The 13,433-nt window shown below is 39.8% G+C and overlaps 1 long non-coding RNA gene across 3 annotated transcripts in view; it reads right to left on the bottom strand.

The window, feature by feature from the left end:
- The window catches only part of LOC129149516 (uncharacterized), a 1,442,660-nt gene that overhangs the window by 647,258 nt on the left and 781,969 nt on the right, over positions 1–13,433 (bottom strand). For all 3 annotated transcript variants that reach the window (XR_008556439.1, XR_008556438.1, XR_008556440.1), the window contains exon 6: positions 7,188–7,339. This is a non-coding gene — a long non-coding RNA (uncharacterized LOC129149516). The remainder of the gene's footprint in view (positions 1–7,187; positions 7,340–13,433) is intronic.

The raw sequence follows: 13,433 nt of genomic DNA, 5'->3' as shown, positions 1-13,433 counted from the left end.
CTATATAAAATAGTACATATATTTGTTAAACTATCAAAGGTATTATAAATTATTGTAATTTATTAAATATATTTCAACATATTTAGAATACCTATTGCTCCTTGAATGTCTAAAAAAACATTGAATGTTCAGTGATAATCCTACCTAATAAACTAGTAATATGCAAATTGACCACACCTTCGCTATGCCCAAGCCACGCCCACCAGCCAAAGCCACGTCCACCAGCCAATCAGGGTGAGTATGCAAATTATCCAACAAAGATGGCGGTTAATTTGCATACACTGAGGGAGGGAGGAGTGAAGACTGAAGACAACTTAGAAGGAAGTGGGAGGAAAAGCAGAAAGCAAGGTGGCTGCCAGAGGGAAAGCCCGGGCGGGGCGGAGCGGGGTGGAGCAGGGCGGAGAGGGGCGGGGCAGAGCAGGGCAGGTGGCAGCGGCGCGGGGGTGCAGGCGCGGTGGCTGCAATGGCAGCGGCAGCAGCAGCGCACCAGGCCGCAGCGGCCGCTTGCAGGATTCTTCCTGCAAATGGGTTACTAGTAATTATAATAATTATCATTATATTTCTCCCTTCTACTCATCAATCAAGATAACAATTATTGGCTCTCTCTGTCTCTCTCTGTTTTTGTCAATAAATGCAAAATAGAATCACTAAGAATACAGTTTGAAAATCCACAGACCTATCCACTCCACTAAATGGAATCTTACTGAAGATGTCCTCTAATATTAATTTTGAATGCATTTCCTAGGTATTTCAGACTTATACCATTTGATCCCTTAACTAAATTCAGAACCACATCTATTGGTAGTGAGAAGAGGTCATCTTCAGAATGTAGATTAATAAAATAAAATTATCATCCTGCTCTTAAACTCTTCCTGCCACCAGACCTGCATACATTTACAAACCAAACGAAAACACAAATTCTGAATTCTCCTCTAAAACAAAAAGACTTTTTCATCTGCTCGGAACACACCTGACACCAGATGTGTGGGGGTTTTTTCTCTCACACTGAGAAATTCTGACACAAAGTGCCTGGGGTTAGCTCAGTGCCACAGGATAAGGGGCTGTGTCCCACAAGACTGTCCCCAGACTTCAGATTCTAATTGAAAGCCCAGGCCTCTCATAATACTTCATCTAGCGATAAATCAGGGGCTCCCACGATCCCCTCTGGTTCAATAATGAGCTTTTAACAGTGCACAGACCTCAAGGAAATGTTCACTTACAGTTAGTTACTGGTGTATTACAAAGGATAGAATACAGGTGAACAGCAACATGAAGAGGTACATAGTGCAAGGTATGAGTATGTGTGTGAGGAGCATCCATGCCCTTTCTGAGTGTGTCACCCTTTCAGAACCTCGATGTGTTCAAAACCTGGAAGCTCTCCAAACCTTTTCAGGTAAGGTTTTATGAAGGTTCCATTACTTAGGCAAGATTCATTAAACCATTGACCATTGGTAACTAACTCAGTCCTCAGCCCCGAAACTCCTTGAGGTTCATAAACTGAGGTATAGTTGAAAAAGGTTTATTGTGAATAACAAGATGTTTTTCTCACTCCTATCATTCAAGCAAATACAAAAGTTTTAGAAGCTATGTGCCGAGAAATGGGGGTGAACACCAAAATTATATTTGTTACATCACAGTATAACACTCCAATGGCATTGTTGACTAACTTTTGATGAGTTTTTTCTAACTAATGGCTTTATGAAGACATGAATGGAGGAAAGTATTATACCTACCTAACTAACAAAATTTCTTTGTATCATTCTTTCCTTTCTCAAAGTTTCTTTCTCTCTTTCTTAGTGTTTTCTCTCCTTCATCCTAAAACATCCAATCTCCTTTACCCTACCCCTTGACATAGCAATATTATATATGGTAACTGAGCTCCCAAAATGACATTCCACTTACTCACATCCTCATAATAACAAAAGCTGCTCCTCAGAACTACCCTCCTCTTTAGAAGTAAAGAACAAATTTTCCCCCTGTCACCTCAGTAAAATGGAGTCAACTAAAACATATGCCTTACTTGAATGTCTTGGAGCCAATTACATTTTTATATTTAAAGTTAGGAGTTATCAAGAGCATGAAGCTGTTAAATAAAAAAGAATAAGAAAATTGAGGTGTCTGAAATCAAATTTCCCACAGGTCCTCTACAACACTGGAATCTGTTGGGGCCAGAGTAACAAGGGTGGTTTTTATCTCATGGGAGGCGAGCTGGATTTAGTTCAGGCCTCAACCAAGCTGACATAATAAATTAAATCTGTATTCATTGTGAAAGAAGTTTTTAGGGGTAAAATAGGCAGGTTTAGGAAGTTTTAGGAATTAGGGGGCCCATGGGGGGAGAACCACAGAGCTGCAAAGCTGGGAGCTGCAAAAGGCATGCATTCATAGACTAAGGGACCTGCCAGAAGGTATGCATTTACAGAATAAAGGAAAGGAAGACACTCATTCTGAGAGGCAAGAGGAAAGCCAAAGGGAATAAAAAGCAAAAGGGAGAAGAAGAGGGGAACCTCAAGTGGGGTTTGAGCTCTGACGCTGCTATAGTGACCAATCAGAGGGGATGTCAAGACCAAAGAACTGCAACCTTTATAAAACCTAGACAAAAAGGGACTTGGTGGGACTCTCTCCCTCTCCCTGTGTGGGAGCCTGTGCTTGTTTCTCAACAAATTTCCATCTTTTCCTATACCAACTTTTGTCTGTGGAAGCCACCTTTGCATCCTGCCCAGCGAACACCACGAGCTCAAGTTCAATTTTCACGTTTCAATTGAACTGGTAAACAAATTTATAGTAACATTTAGACAGGTTTTTTTTGTTTGTTTGTTTGTTTTTAGCAAAAAGCAGATATGATTATTTACAAATTTCCATTAAATTAAATAATACCACCACATAAATAAACTTTACTTAATCTTGTATGTGCTGAAAATTTCAATACCTGAATTTCCATATTTAACTGTAGAATATCACATCATATTTTCAGCTTTTCTTCCTTTGAACATTGGTCAACACCGGTACTTTTAAATAATCTCTAAATACTTAAATTCTCATAAACATAGAAATACCCTAGGTCCTACAGTTCTCTTTTTTTCTAAATAAAGTACAGATTATACCAAGGTAATAAAATATAAGGCAAACAAATCCATAAAATATAAAGTATATACTACTAAAAATTAACAGTTTATTTGAAATACGTTATTCTAGCTTAAGTACAGGCAGTCCTCGGGTTACGTCGGAGATCCCTGTAACGAGATTTTCGCCATAAGTCGGAACCCACCTACCTAAGCACCTATGTCACTCACATGAGTACATACACAGCAGTAATGAAATGACACAGTAAAAAAAAAAGATTAAAAGAAAGATAACAATTCCTGACCTTTACTTGTGGTAAATAAATAATAATAAACATAAAGCACATATGTACATACATCAAAATGATGGAAGTTTTTTTTATATAAATAAATGGGAGATGGCAACGTAACCATGAAAGGACGTCCGTCGAGTCCGACGTAACCCGAGGACTGCCTGTAATCAAGCACTTAGGCAAACGTATCCTATGTTTAAGCATAAGCACTAATTTTGCTATGCAAGGTCCTATGTTTTGAAATGACAATCAAGGTGGGAGTATTTTGCCCCTAGAGTACTTCATTCAGAGTCTTTTCCAGTGGGGTCACAAGCAGAAAAATGCACCTAATTACTAGATTGCACAGCCTGATACATGTTTACTTGACCATACAAACAACCCACCAAATGTACAATTTTCTCTTCTTAAAAAACATAGTCATTTAAATGCAAAAGATATGTTAATCACTATTATAATTGAGATGTTTTTTTTTTTCACATGTCATGTTAGGATGCTTGGAATGATCATTTTGCTGCCAGCAATAAAGCAGCTTACTCTGAAAATCCATTAGGGAAACATCTCCGCATTCTCAATAAAATGGCACACACAGTCCCCCTGTCAGACCAAGGCAAATATGGTGATGGCTTCTACAGAATGATAATTTGGCAGGCACAAACTGTTTCCAACAAGAATAGGGAAAGATACAGCCCGGGCTATCATACTGTAGAAAGAAGTCTATGAAGTATCAAGAGGAACAAAATTTGAAAATGAAGGGAATAAGTAGAATGTGCTCTTCCAAATTACTGTGCAGCTTCTTTTGAAGTTCTCAGTGAAATACCTGGTAAGAAAATCTCAAGTTGAGGGGTTTTAATCACACCAGGAGTGGTGGGGACTCACCAGCAGTAGGAGTTCCATTAGCACCTCCTCAGTCATTGTTATTTTAATTGGCTGGCATAAACTATACTGCCCCGGGCCAGTGATAAAATTGTATAACTAGGCAGCTCTTTTCCCTTTAGGAAAGAGACCTATTAAAAAAGTTTATACTTTGAATTAAAAAACAAAAGAATGTTGTTCCTCCTTTTAAATCAACACAAAATCATCTGAAACTCTTGGTCCTGTGCTCTCTCTCACACTGTCACATGTCAGATTGTATTTTACTTTAAGACCAAAAAGTTTCATGTGCGGGGGTTGTTTTCTAACTGGAAATCGTTAAAGAGCAGACCACAGGCTCAAAATGGAGTCACTTGTGCCAAAGCCTTGACAAAGAACCTAGATTTAACACCCGATCTCACTGCAGTTTCAGCCTTTTCCAGGAATGTAATCTTACTGTGTCGGTCTAGAATTTCCTAATCAATATCAATGAGATAATGTGTCATATGGACTCTCCCCATCCCCCAAAGGAAGTGGAAACCATCTGCCTTATAAGATATCCCATCTCCCACTGCTTGACTCATCAATTGTTCAATAAAGCAATTAGAGCTTTAAAATTTACTCAGTTGAATTTTTATTCTTTAACAAAATTTACTCCAAATTGTCTTCCAACCTCCACCTCTGCCTTCCTGCTAGTTTTCCAGAGGCTTGGCAACTCCAAGGCCTTGTTATTTTGTTATTAATTCTAATTAATTAATAGGATGAGTACTTAAAAACTTCTGGGAATATGTGTCCTTTAAAAATGTAATCATTTCACTCCTGATATATTCAATGGTGTCCTTTCTAAGCACAAAAGTATGCAATGATAACATGGGGTCTCCGAGGTGCAAATGCTGTTCTCCTCATGTCCAAAATTAATGAGATGCATCTACCCTCTGAACTGGTAGAAACAACAGAAGTGCTGTTTAGAAAAATCTAATGATTTTATCTGGGTTCTGAATGAATTTCAGTTTGGGGGTAAAGAGATGGACACCCCTTCGGAATAAAATCTGTTAGTTTAGAAGAAAAAGAAGTCATGAAAGCTTGAGCAGGTGGGAGGCTGCAGTGGGATTCTGCAAAGGATGGGTAAAAGACTTGATTTTACTTGAAAGTAGACACAACATAAATGACTAATTATATAATCAGGTTAGAAAGAGAGATGAGAGAGCAAAAAATAATTTATACAAATAGTACAAAGACTGAGAAAACTGCAAAATTAGGGAAGATGACTAGTTCACCCTGACATATACTAACTCAATGAGAAACTTATCTTTAATATTTAGAGATTTACATTTCCAGGCATTTGTGAGTGGGAGACCATAAAAGCAATGGAAGAAAGATACAGTTACAGATGTATTCCTCGGCAGTCCCAGAGACTACGGAGAACTCCAGCCTCTCAAAACATGTGAGGTGAATATTATAGCAAAAACATAGTATCTATGTATGTGTGTGTGTGTATATGTGTACATGTGATAAATCATGCTAATTGAATCAATAGTTAAATAACATGGCAATGCTGATGAATAGTTCTTTGATCTTAAGCACCTTGTCTTGATGTTGTGAGAGACTCTATGATAAACACAACCAAAGTTCCCCATACTTTCCAAGAAAATCAACAGTGAAATTATCTCAGAGCAAGACTAAACTTGGCCTGCTCTTCCTGTATCTGTTTTGTAAAATCTTTAAGTTGTCTGCTTTCCTCTGAAGACTCATTTTGGAGTTGCTCTCATGTTGCAACTTTCTGACAAGGGCTTGAGCTCATGACTGGCTGGTGTTTCTTCTCCCACAATCCTTCCAGCAGTCTGACTTTAGATGGCTTCTACATCACCTTCAACTATATCCAACTCCCACTTTTCAGGTCTCATAGACCTCTCACTCCTTGTGGAGATTGGCAAACTTAATGAGAAACATCCCAAAAGAGAGGAGAAAAGCCCAGCCAAATTATATATGGAGGAATTTACAAATCGCACTCTTAGTAAAAGGACCAGTAACCTGAGGTGACTTTTCTGTAAGTCTGAAAATCACAAGAAAACAAACAAAAAGCCTTACCTTTGATCAAGATTTTTTGCTTGATCAAACTTCAGTTTCCTGAATCTTCTTCTAGGTACAGCAGTGCACTTCCTTATAAAATTTACTTTATGCAAGAACCCTGCTAAGTCAGTGTAACCATAACCCCCAACCTCCATATCTGATGAGGTCCCCCAGATAATGTGCACCCTTCAGCTTGTCTTCAGCAAAAATCCTCTTATGTAAACTGCTTACCCCTGGAATTTCCCCATTATAATTTCCTATCCACTCACTGGCTTCCCCACCCTGCCCCTCGGCTATAGGCTATAAATATCTACTTGTGCATGCAGTATTTGAAGCTGAGCCCACTTTCTCTCCCTCACTATAAAATCCCACTGAAGTGCTTCCTATATAAACAGCCATGGTCCTTCATGAAGTCTGCCATGCCATCTTAAACAAGTGTCATAGCATGTTTTATCTTTAACACCTATCACACTGAGGCCACCTCCCACATGAAGATGATGGGACAGGAGTAATTGACCATTATTTATATCTACTTCACACCTCCAAAAACACTTCTGCCTCCGTTTTCACAAACTGAATGGCCCCCTTTTCCAGAAAACAAGAATCTTCATGTTCACAAATCTAGTGGCTAGATGCAAATGTACCAACATTGCTATTGACAGACTATATCATTTAAAACAGCCTTCTTTAGAACAAATGAAAAGTCACCTGCAGAATTCCTCAAAAAAAGAGGCAATAGACACTACTACACTTCCTACCAAATAAAATTATTCAATTTAGAAGAACATCAGTATGATATTTCCAATTTTAAAAGTTAATTTTACTTTTTACATTTTAGAGATCAGGGGAAAACAAAACTCTCCTCTGAAGGGCATTTGTAGAAAATCTGAAAAGAAATGCAGGTTGATGGACCCACCTGTGGTAAAGAACAGGTTTCCTGAGGATTGGAGCCAGGACTAGGATTCTCTGCAGACTGAGGTTTCTTAAAGTGCTTCAGGGTCCCTGCCTGCTATTTTCTTATCTAATGCATCTTCACCTCTCAGCCCGTAATGACAGTGTTTGAAGGACCTAAAAAGGGGGGAAAAGACATTTTTGAAAAGACTGCTTGCTGAGTTACAGCAAAGTCACCTTGTACTTGCCTCAGATGTTGTGCACTCGGGAATATAAAACAGGAATGTCTTGTTATAGCAGTCAACTTGCTGAATACATGGACAGGGTGGAGAGGCTAGGACACCTGCACGTAGCCACAGAGGAGGAAGAAGTCTCCCAGTATATATTCAAAACCAGTTTGGTTTCAACCATTGCTTTCCCCAGTAAAAAGGATGCCGCTACATTTTGCTTGAGAAAAAGTGGCAGGGGTGAGAGGAGCTGGAGGGGGAGACCTGAGCAAGGTCCTATTTATGGGGTGCGTGCCCATTATGCACAGTTACAGTGCAGAGCAAGACTCTAGGTTATGCCTTCCCAGAGTTTCGGGTGCGACTGGGTAAAGGACGAGCAGAGATGCAATTAAGTGAATGTGACAGTGACAGGTGATGTGGATTATTAAGGAGGAGGCTACTTATTTCCTAAATGTGGGAGGGGAGAAGAGGGTCAAGGAAGTCTTCCCGGGAAAAATGACTTCAAAACTAAGAGCTGAAGGAAGTGTAGGGATTAGTGCAGTTAGAACACAGGAGACACAGGTACTGAAAATGTCATACAGGAGGAGGGAAGAGCAAGAGCTTGAACGAGCTCAGACTGGGGAGGTGAGGAGACAAACCTCACCTTGACTTCTATGCCCTGTTTCAGAGAAAGGCCCTGCACCCATAAATCACTATCAGATTTTGAGCAATACAGGGAATGCCTCATAGAGCATCGGTTTACTGGAGGCCTAAGGAAAGTATTACCAAATTATTTTTACCAATTTACTTTTAACTTATTAATAAAAGGTTTTCTTAAGTTAATCTTAAGATATCTCAATGTATGTGTTTTTGGATGTAAATCAAATGAGTGTATATATATATATATATATATATATATATATATATATATATATATATATAACATATGTAAAGAAACCAGCTTTTGTTTTGTGAAGACTGAACAAAGACACAAGTTTTTTTTTGGATTTGGCTAATCTACAGTGCTGATAAGATGGCTGTTTGCAAATGGACCAGTTTGTGTCCACAGAGTAATATATATAGGCACCCATATAAATATGGATACACATATGTATGCACATGTGTGCTTTTCCTTCCTTCCTTCCTTCCTTCCTTCCTTCCTTCCTTCCTTCCTTCCTTCTTTCTTCCTTTCTTTCTTCCTTTCTTTCTCTTTCCCTTCCTCCCTTCCTCCTGTCCTCCCTTCTTTCCTTCTCTCTTCCTTTCCAACTCCTCCATATTTTGGAACTATGCTGGCAAACCTAAATATGTTTAGGAATGTATAATACTTTTGCAAGATGAGTTATTTTTATCTAATGAACATATGCAACAGGCAATTTAGCAAAATAGTGAAAATGACACATATGAAGTATTAAGATCTATATGAAGTTCTGAAACAAAGTCCTTCAAGTATACTCATTGATTTGACAAGCAGATTTGCATAATTCTCTACATAAACTGTTTTTGAACCAGTTTTCTTAGGAGAGACAGCGGGAGGAGAATCCCATGTTTGAAATATATAAGTGTGGTGGTAACTCTTCAGATTTTAGTCCTGTTATAGAGGGAGAACACTAGTCACCACTGGGGTCTGTTTCCCTAACTCAGAGCCCCAGTACAATTAATTTTTACCTTAAACACAAAAAGAACTGTTAGAGATGAGATGCTGCAGATGGTGGGTGAAAGTGAATCGTGTGTTTTACTTGCCACAAGAAGACTTGCTGAGCCTATAGGTAGACTTTGTTCCTATAAATCAACACTAGATTTAAGCTACTCTGCCATCAAATTGGATTACACTGAGTTATTCACATTTCAAGACCTGATCAGTGGTCTAGAAACAGCAATATTGAATGAACTAAAACTGAAAAGAGTTCAATTCGGGCCAATAAACGTGTAGTTACACAACAGTTCTTTAAAAACCCTTTTATATGATCCTATATAATAAAAGTGTAGTATGCAAATTGTTTCCTTGCTCGGAGTTCTTCCAGGAGTTCAACCAGGGGGCAGGCCGGCCAGGGGAAGGGAGAGAGGGTTAGGGTAGCAGTGGTGACAGGTGGCTGAGGGAAGGGAGGGAGGCCCTGGTGTTGGCAGGTAGCCTGGGGAAGGGAGGGAGGCCCTGGCACTAGCAGGTGGCCGCGAGAAGGGAGGGAGGCCCTGCCAGGCTACATGTATAATTTTATTTAATCCTCATTACAAGTCAATAAAAAAGAAGGCACAGATATTATTTTTAAAATGAAAAAAAAAAAAAAAAAAAACCACTAAATTTGATTACCTCCCTTGTCCACTTATTACTAACTAGAGGCCCAATGCACAAAATTCGTGCACAGGTAGGGTCCCTAGGCCTGGCCAGCAATCAGGGCTGAACAGGGCCTTCCTTCATTCCGCACTGCCCCCAGTGCATGTCATAGTGAGTGATCAAACTCCCACTCTCCTGGTCGAACTCCCGAGGGGACAATTTGCATATTAGGCTTTTATATAGAGAGATTGATTAATTAACTTGTAAATTTTAGAGATACTTGGCAAGACATGCTATTGGTCAAACTTTTTAAAAGGGTACATGTGAATGACATTTCATATTACACCACTTATTGTTCCTATTGGAAATCAACCAAAAATCTATTCATTGTGAAAGAATCCTACATATTTATCTGCATTTACTAGTTATTTCTGACAATGTGTCATTTAAATGGAAGTTTATTTAATACAGATCACATGACACAGTTTCACTTACCCTCTCTTTCATTTAATGAAGTCAGATCATATTTCTCCCACCAATATATCAAGAAGATGAGTACAGATTCTCTAATAGATGTGGCTAGCTTATATTGTCTAGATTCTAAGCATTTCTAACATCTAAATATGCATGCAGAAATACCTATCAAATAATGATTGTGACACAGATTAGAACTGCGGCCCAGTTATCTCAACTGATATAGATATCATCCTATCTAATAAAATATTAATATGCAAATTGACCATCATTCCAACACACAAGATGGCTGCCCCATGTGGTCAAAGATGGCTGCCCCCATGTGGACACAAGTTGGCTGCCACAAGATGACCAGCAGGGGAGGGCAGTTGGGAGAGACCAAGCCTGCAAGGGAGGGCAGTTGGGGGCAATCAAGCCTGCAGAGGAGGGCAGTTGGGGTGACCAGGCCAGCAGAGGAGGGAAGTTGGGGGCGACAGGGCCTGCAAGGAAGGGCAGTTGGGGGTGACCTAGGCCTACAGGGGAGAGCAGTTAGGGGGGACCAGGCCTGCAGGGGAGGGCAGTTAAGGGTGACCAGTCCTGCAGGGGAGGGCAATTAGGGTTGACCAGGCCTGCAGGGGAGGGCAGTTAGGGGCAAACAGGCTGGCAGGGGAGCAGTTAGGCATCAATCAGACTGGCAGGGGAGTGGTTAGGGGGTGATCAGGCTGGCAGGCAGAAGTGGTTAGGGGCAATCAGGAAGGCAGGCAGGTAAGCAGTTGGGAGCCAGCAATCCTGGATTGTGAGAGGGATGTCTGACTGCCCATTTAGGCCCGATCCTACCGGGATCAGGCCTAAAAGGGCAATCAGACATCCCTTGAGGGATCCCAGATTGGACAGGGTGCAGGCTGGGCTGAGGGACACACACCCCCGTGCACAAATTTCGTGCACCAGGCCTCTATTAATTTATAAGAGGAAGGAGATAATGATATGAAGGGGGAAAAATCACAAACACAATACTAATCCTAATTAGAAGAAAACATTAAGACTGTAAAAAAAATTAACTGTTGGGCTCACTGCAGGAGAACACAAAAAGGAAACAAAAAATAAAAATATATAGATCCTACCCTGAAGCCTACAAATATAAAAACAATGGAGGAATTTTAATGGGGCAAAAATGCTTGAAATGTTTGCTTAAACCTATTTCTCTCCTTAAAACACAACTACAGTGTTGACATACTTGACATCTGCTCACAATCCATTTCCTCATCCAAAGTTTAAAGTTTGTAAACAGGCAATTCCAGTTTCTATTTTGGCTCACATTCTGAATGCAAATAAATATGTCTCACGCCCCCTTAGGAAGAGAGCATTTAAATAATAAGTAGAAGATGGTGTGAAAACAAACACCAACACATCAATTTGTATGGGAAATCAGACAGTTCAGGCAAGAAGTTTGGTAATAGGAGTAGTGAAGGTGTTGGAGGAGGAGAGTGGGGAATGGGGAGGCGGGGAAGGAGCAGTAAAAGGGGAAACAGAGAAGATAAAGAACACACACACACACACTCCCCTCAGACCCGGGTCATTTTGAAAACTTCAAATATTTAAACAATTTCTCCAGTTCTTCCAGAAGTAATTCATTTTTTTGGCCATGTTTAATATCTGCACCTTCCCATTCCCTCTGCCCCCGACAGGTGGCCCACTCCTAATTTGGCAAAGGTTTCTTGGCTTACAGAAAATTGTCTCATTCAGAAATATTAGGATCAACAGGCTGATTAATAACTGTGTTGAAAAACTAAATTTTGGCGATAGACCACATAAATCTCTCTTATATGAGATGTCTGCTCCGCAGCCTGTAGGGTGGATAGAGTTTAGATCTCAGGTTTAGCTGAATTTCTTCAGGAGCTCTGGCAAAGCAGGGCACAAAGAAAATGCCATTAGAGGCATTCATATTTTCTTAATGAAGAGGCAGAAACTTGGATTAGGAAAACTGCTAATCATCGTTGGCTATGTGGTAAAGTAAGAAAAAGTAGCGTAATAGCATGCGAATAAAAATGCTTTTAAAGTATTTAAATTTAGTCTTCAATTTTTCAAAAATTTAGAGAATTAGTCACTTGTTACCTCATTTAGTACTCAGAATTCAATTTAGTCTAAAGCACTCTAATAAATATAAACGACCCTTGAAATATATGAAAGTAACATTTTATAAACATCATATGGCTACACAATTTGGGGCCAATTTACACATATTACATTTTTTATATGTGCTGAAAAAATATTCTCCTTCTTTTTAACCTTTTACTTCTCTTTAGTCATATGTTTTTCACCATAGGCACATTTTTTTTAAGGAACCACCTATCAAAATATCATGGGACAGTAGTGTCCAATAAGCATAATTTAAGGAGTGGTCATTTAAGGTTTTTGGTTTTTTTCCCCTCCCCTGAATATTACTCAGAAACTTGGTCAGGGAATCAGGGCATATGAGACATGCACGAATTAGTCTAGAACACTGATTTTCAACCAGTGTGCCATAAGAATTTTTAAAACATGCAATACCTGCCCACTTAGTCAGGAGCACTAACCTCTTTTATATATATATATATATATATATATATTATTGATTTCAGGGAGAGGAAGTGAGAGGAGAGAGAGAAAAACATCAATGATGAGAGAGAACCATTGATCGGCTGCCTCCTGCATGCCCCACACTGGGGATCATCGAGCCCACAACCTGGGCATGTGCCCTGACTGGGAATGAAACTGTGACCTCCTGGTTCATAGTTCGACCTTCAACAACTGAGCCACTCCAGCCGGGCTAAACTGCTTGGTTTTTTAATGGTGGCCGAAACTCACTGCCCATTTGTCTGACTTGCTTTCTGCATTGGCTTGGTGCTTTTGACCTTAAATTGTACCTTGCTATTCAGTCAACAAATGTAATAGATACTTGCTGGAAGGTATATGTATATCTGTCACTGACTAATGACTTTGGTAGCTATGTTCATCTAGTTATATTTTCTTTCTTACTATATTTCACTCTGCGGATTTTGGTGTCATAATTCCTCTTGTGTTTCTTTCCCAAAACCCTGGCAAGACCAGCTATCCACGTCTCTGTAGGCAGCTACCTACATTAATATGATGTGAGAGGCACAACAGAATGTTTACATTCCTACCATTAGATTCACTGCATCGGTTTGCAGAGGTTAAATGTCAGAGTAAACAGAGGGTGCATATTTTACTGAGGAGAGAAAAAATATTATGAGAGGATAGGATCCTGAAAGCCAGAGACGGGGAACAGAAGAGATTAGGCAACTCAGGACTTCTAAGCCAAAGGCCGCAGTCCCATGAGGAGACC

The sequence above is a fragment of the Eptesicus fuscus genome, chromosome 6, assembly GCF_027574615.1.
Source record: "Eptesicus fuscus isolate TK198812 chromosome 6, DD_ASM_mEF_20220401, whole genome shotgun sequence".
NCBI lineage: Eukaryota > Metazoa > Chordata > Mammalia > Chiroptera > Vespertilionidae > Eptesicus > Eptesicus fuscus.
This window is presented reverse-complemented; position numbering and strand designations above follow the sequence as displayed.